Below are 6,902 nucleotides of genomic sequence, written 5' to 3'. Positions count from 1 at the left end.
CCCCCCCACTCTGATCAGGGGCATGGCCCCTCCCCCAGGCTGCTGGCCCCTGATCGGCCCCTCCACCCCAATTGGGGGTGGGGCCCGCCAGCTAATCGCCCACAGCCCCTGCCCCCAGCTGGTCCGGCCCTGATCAGGCCCTGATTGGGGCAGGCCGGCTGGCCAACCTCCTACCGTCTCCTCCTCCTGACAGGCCCGGCCCCCACCCATGCACGCATTCGTGCACTGGGCCTCTAGTTAATATATAATTGGCCCTGGCCGATTTAGCTCAGTGGACAGAGTGTAGGCCTTCGGACTGAAGGGTCCTGGATTCGATTCCAATCAAGGGCACGTGCCCAGGTTGCAGGCTTGATCCCTTGTAGGGGGCATGCAGGAGGCAGCCAATCAATGATTCTCTTTCATCATTGATGTTTCTATCTCTCTCTCCCTCACCCTTCCTCTCTGAAATGAATAAAAATATTTTTTTAAAAGATACAATTGATATGTAACGTTTTGTAAGTTTAAGGTGTATGGTGTGTTGATTTTGATATCCTTATATATTACAAAATGATTATCACTGTATCGTTAGCTAAGCATAATTTATACATGACAGACTTAATACATGTTTGAAAATTGAATGATTTCATTTTGGCTTATATTTATTAACTGAGTACTTACTATGTGTTAGGCACTGTATTGAGCTCTAGGGCAACAAAGATGAATATAGTACAGTCTGTGTTCTCTAGGGCTCCCCAACTAGGAGATAAAACAGACTCATAAGTAAATAAGTGCATGCTCTGGCCGGTGTGGCTCAGTTGGTTGAGCGCTGTCCTGTACACCAGAAGATGGCGGGTTCGATACCCAGTCAGGGCACATTCCTAGGTTGCGGGTTTGATCCCCAGTTGGAGTGAGTATGGGGAGCAATCAATTTCTCTCTCTCTCTCTCTCTCAAAAAAAAAAAAAAGGCAATTTTTTTTTTTAATGATTATTGTGTCACACTTGAACAGAAAAAGGAGAGTTTACTTTGGAAAGATCGGAGAAAGAGAGTTTATTTTTGTTGTTGACAGCATTAAAATTCTTAGTTATTGCACCTGATTTTCACTGTAAATAAGTTATCTAGGTGAACAGATACTTTCTGAACCACATAGCTGATCCTTGAAGGACTTGACTCCACAGTTCGTATCTGGAGGAACATAGAGTCTAAATGGGGAGACAAGGCATAAGTATTATGAAAAGTTAAATAACAGTTCAAGACAAGAATAGAAGAGATATCAGAAGATAGTTTTGAGTAACCTCTCAGTAAATTAATTATCCAAATAGTAATTGCTAATAGAATTCAAAGGAGAAATTCACTATGGTCTAGTGCAGCCGTGGGCAAACTATGGCCCTCGGGCCGGATCCGGCCCGTTTGAAATGAATAAAACTAAAAAAAAAAAAAGACCGTACCCTTTTATGTAATGATGTTTACTTTGAATTTATATTAGTTCACACAAACACTCCATCCATGCTTTTGTTCCGGCCCTCTGGTCCAGTTTAAGAACCCATTGTGGCCCTCGAGTCAAAAAGTTTGCCCACCCCTGGTCTAGTGTGATAAGGGAACTCTTCCTCATTCATACTGTACCTGTTCTCCATCCTCATCCAGGCCTCTGGTTCCCTGGTGATTCCTTTTTCTCCTATATCCCCTGTATAGGTTTACTTTCTTCCTTCTCTATTCTAAAGCATTGGTTCATCATTTCAGTCTACCATGCTTAAAGCCCAGACCTGTCAGACCACCTTCTTTCTCCACTTCTAAACTCAGGCTGCTCAGTCCTGTGGGGAAGTTTACCTAACCAGTCAGCGTGGTTCATCCTCTTCACTGCACAGAGTTGTTTTTCAAAAAGCAAATCTCTGCTTAGAATACTCTCATGGCATACTTTACAATTAAACAAACAAACAAAAAGAGCAAATTTCTTTTGTCACTATGCACTTATTAATGATCTCCAGTTGCATTGACTCCTTTGCCAGCACAATTCTGGTATAAGGTAATCAGTAACCCATATCTCATCATAGCAGTCCCCTTTATAATCTCCCAACCCCACTTCACACATACACTTTTCTGCTCTTGCTTTCTACTAAGGCCCCTCATTTAAGGCCTTGTCCTTTGCCTTAGACATAGGGACCTGTGTTCCATTTCCCACAAATGCCATATATTCTCTTTCTTCTAGATGTTGCTGTTCCCTCCTATAGTGCAATATCTCTACTGTTCTAAAGCTCCTTAATAGATGCCATTTACTATGTGCTAAACAGAGTGCTTTATATGCCTTTCTTCACTTAATCCTCATATCAACCTAGTGGAATAAATTTATTTCCCTTTACGGACACCAAGGCCTAGAAGAGGTCGTGTGATTTGTGCAAGGCACACTTTTATTAAGAGCAACCTAGAATTCAGCCCATTGCTCTACAAATTGTTATGCTGCCTTCTTTTAGGAAAATGAGTATATTTTATTTATTTATTTTTCTATATTTAGCACCTAGTAAAAGGCATAGGAAATATTTGTTGAGGATGAAGTGAGGTTTGAGCTAGTCTTAAGGAATGAGAATTTTCTAGGCAGGAGAAATCATAGACAAATAAAGAAATAGAGAACAATGACCAAGTCACTGTGGGTTTAAAGGTACGCTTTGCTGAGAGCAGTATTCAGGCGTCTTTCTAGCCATAATTATCCAAGTTTTCTTGAGACTTCTCTATCTGTGCCTGCTCGTCTTCTCTTGCCCTTCGCAAAAATTTCCTCCAGGTACCAGCTGAATCATCTGTTACCATCTCTTGAATCCAATCTGCTCAGGCTTTAGTTCCGCTATTGCACCAGAATGGCTATTACTGAGGTCACTGGTGACTTTTGTATTGCTAAATCCAGTAGACATTTTTCAGTTATCTTCTTAATCTGTCCACATCATTTGTCATGAGTGACTCCAGTCTTAAATACTTTTTTTCCAGGATGCCATACTATCTTGGTTTTCCTCCTACCTCACTAGTTGTAATTTCTTCCTCTACTACTCAGCCTCTGGATGATAGAGTGCCCCAGGCTCAGTCCTCATAGGGTTTTGTTGTTTTTATTTTTGTGTGTTTTTCTTTCAGTCTACACTCACTCCCTTACTGATCCAATCCAATCTTCTATCTGTAAATACCATCTACATCAAGCATGTCAAACTCAAAGGCTAACATGGGCCATATAAACAAGGTTTAAGTTTATGTGGGCCACAAAAAAACAAAAGCTTCAATTTTCATAGAAACGTAGGTTTATTTCGATAGAGACATGCTGAATACAAAGGGCTGAAATAGATGAGTTATCAGTAACATAAAATAATAGAACATTTTAATAAAAATTAGTATTTTTTCTTGAACATTAACTTACCAGACACTGCATAACTGCACAAATTAATAAGCGTAACGCAAATAAACCTATTTTTCTTGTTCTCTGAAAGCTAAATATTACCTGTTGAGCACACCAAACAAGTCAGTCCAAGACTAATGATGTGGCAATCGACTGCTAAAATATTCGCTGCTAGTATTAGTGGAGAGAAATGGTGCGCCTGCACGTAAGGTGCGTAAGGGAAATGAATGCAACACGATTATAGTAATCAGTCATTAACGAACGTTGTAGTTTGTTATTAAAAATTATGTATAACAGGATATTGTAAAAATTAAGTCATGAAATTTTCATTAAAATGTTTCTTACATACCGTTTTATTGGCTGGGCTGCAAAAATACTCGTTGTGGGCCGTGAGTTTGACATGCTTGATCTACATGCTAATGACTCCTCAGTTTATATCTCTAATCCAGATCTCTCTCCCTGAACTTGACTCTTATAGCTAACTTCCTACTAATATCTCCACTAGGAAGTCTAGTAGACACCCCAAATTTAATATATTCAAAATTAAACTCTTAACCTTCCCCTAAAAAGGTGCTTCTCCTATGGTGTTTCCCATTTCAATTTATGGTAACTCCAGCTTTCCACTTGCTAAAGCTAGAACCTTGGATTCTTACATGCTGCATTAGCCTATCAGGAAATCCTTCAAAATGTATCCCAATCTGACCACTTCACTGTTATCCCGCTGTGCACTCACCTGAATTATTATGTAACACCCTAACTGGTCCTCCTCAGCGTTGATGTCCTACCTCCTGTTCTCATCGCAGGAGCCAGAGCTACCTCCTGTTCACAACACAGGAGCCAGAGTGGCCCTTTGAACATAAGTTAGAGTATATCACGGTGCAAACCCTGCAGTGGCTCCCCACTACACTCAGAATAAAAACTAAAGTTATAAAAGCCTGCAAGACCAATCTGACCCCCTGTTATCTGTATGATCTTCTGTGCCTGGTGGTTCAACCACACCAACTTCTTTGCAATTCAGACGTCTCACTGCTCCTGTCCTGGGGCCTTTGCTCTTGCTCTTTCTTCCTGGAAAGCTCTTTCCCAGAGGGCTCATGGCTGACTCCCTAACTTCCTTTAAATCTTTGCTTAAATGACACCATCTCTGTGACGTCTGCCCTAACCATTATAACCCTTTATCCTGGGCTATCTTACCCTCCTGGCTTTTCCTTCCAGACCACTTAATTACCTTCTGTTCAGTGAACTTACCTGTTTTGTTTACTTAACTGTTCTCTCCATGCTGGAAAATAAGCTCCATAAGGGCAGGGATTTGTCTCTGTTTTCTTCATAATGCCTGCCTGAAGCAATGCCTAGCACATGTAATTAATAAATAATTACCGAATTGAGTTAAAGTAAACTTAGATATTTATGTCTGAAAATCTTTGGGAGATCTTAAGGTCCACTTGAGTAGATTTTCCAGCCATGATAAAGATATGTGAGCCCCAAACATAAAGAACTCACATTTGACCAGGAAGATTTAACAGCTGTAGGTCTACATGTACTGTTATCATACTCCTTAATGTCATTTGGTATTAAATTTATGTTTAGTCCAGTGATTTATACAGGACTGGATTTTAGATTGCCTTCCCTCCCATAAAACTAACAAGGCTTTAATCAGGGCATTAAGGATCTCTAAATAGTCCTTGCTTTTAAATCTGCATATCAGGAGGGGGCTGGGAGCATGAGTGGGAGGATGTCATGTCCCAGTGATTAATGATCTCTAGGAAGCTGAAAAGGGGAGAGTAATATACACAGTATTTCTACCCCCTGGAGTAGGAATGCAAACACCATTGTGTGGATCTGTGCATAGTCACTGACTTCCTGGTAGCTGGAGAATTTCATACACTCTTCTACCACAAATAAAACTGTCAGAGAAGTGACAGAGCTCAAAAAGCTGGCCTTCCTTACTTAAAAAGAATAGCTCAAACACAGTGAGCCAGAAAATTAATTTTGTAGTTGTTTGGGAACCCAGTTGTTTAATAAGAAATGAGAAAATGGGAACTTTTCTTGAAAAGCCTAAAACCTCCAAATATTTGTTGAATCAAATTCTACATTTGGTTTCTTAAACTTACCAAATTCCTGGAACCTGCTTATTTTAAACGAATTTAAAGGGAAACATTTCTTTGTAAGGAAATGCATTGTCTTAAACTGTTCAGTGTGGTTTCTATGGAAGATTCGGAGAATTATACTATTGATGGACTCTGGAGCCAATTGCCCTAATGTGTTTTTTAAAAAAACAAACCTAACATTTCAGAATGGTTTGTACAGTTTTAGAAAGTAATTCTAAAGTAAAGTTCTCTTGTTTATTTTAATCCTAGTGAATGTATGATATTTAATAACAGTTCCCAAATGTTTAAGTCAGAAGCAAAACATTTTTAACTATAGATAAGGAACTCCAGATGTTTGCAAAATTTTTTTAAAGTTTGTGAGGAAAGCATTTTATTTAAACTACTTGTGGTTATTTACAAATAACCAAAATTAGGTGATTTGTTTAATAGTAATGGTAATAGCAGCAGCAGCAGCAGCTATAGTCGATTTTTAGTGGGGACAATGAAATAACTTGTATTTTACCAGGAACCATTCATTCTTAGGACTTGTTAAATTATTTTTGTTCTTTACTCAGAAATTTTAATATCTTGACATTACCATTCATTGTTCTGCATTGTCTAATTTTTAAACTTTGATTTCTTATGAAATTTTCCATATTATAAAAAGAAAGAGAATACTCATTCTGTGGGAAATAGAGCCACACTTCAGGGTAAAGGAGAGGAAAAAAATCCTTGTATTTTATTTCTGTTTTGATGTTGTTTATTTTGTTTTATTCTTGAGAGTGTCACTGTAGTCTAAATTAAAAGAAACTACTGTGGTCTAAATTAAGACAGCATCAAATAGATTAAGCTCTGAATTTGGTTTCCAAGTGGTTAGACTTTTAAATTGCATTTGCAAGAGTTTATTTTTAGTCAGGATGTGGCTATTTTTAGATCTGCTTCTCTGTCACTAGGAAATGTAATGCCTGTCTTTCCATTGTTGTTTATCAGGAAGTTCTGAGACACAGGTTTATAAGATCCAGTTAGCACAGAACACCGCTTCTCCTTTTAGATGAAAGAATATGAAATCGTGCATGAAGGAAACTATGTTAATTGAGAACATGTCTAATTTTAAAATTTTTAGTGTCATTTTAATCTCTTGTAAACTGAGCAACAGTGCCAGATTTTTAGGGAATACCAAAAAATAAAAGGTTTGAGTTCCCCCTGCTGGTGTGCATTCCAGGCTTGTGCATTCATTAACATATAGCAGAAAGGCCTACCGTGGTCGGCAAACTGCGGCTCGCGAGCCACATGCGGCTCTTTGGTCCCTTGAGTGTGGCTCTTCCTAAGCCTTAGGAGTACCCTAATTAAGTTAATAACAATGTACCTACCTATATAGTTTAAGTTTAAAAAATTTGGCTCTCAAAAGAAATTTCAATCGTTGTACTGTTGATATTTGGCTCTGTTGACTAATGAGTTTGCCAACCACTGC

At 38.9% G+C, this 6,902-nt stretch overlaps 1 protein-coding gene across 1 annotated transcript in view; it reads left to right on the top strand.

The window, feature by feature from the left end:
- The window catches only part of RIC8B (RIC8 guanine nucleotide exchange factor B), a gene marked incomplete at its 5' end in the record, with an annotated part of 107,753 nt that overhangs the window by 49,412 nt on the left and 51,439 nt on the right, over nucleotides 1-6,902 (top strand). The window lies entirely within an intron of this gene.

Source organism: Myotis brandtii, unplaced genomic scaffold (genome assembly GCF_000412655.1).
Source record: "Myotis brandtii unplaced genomic scaffold, ASM41265v1 scaffold155, whole genome shotgun sequence".
Lineage (NCBI taxonomy): Eukaryota > Metazoa > Chordata > Mammalia > Chiroptera > Vespertilionidae > Myotis > Myotis brandtii.
The sequence above is the reverse complement of the archived record's forward strand: the minus strand, read 5'-3'. Positions and strand labels throughout refer to the sequence as shown.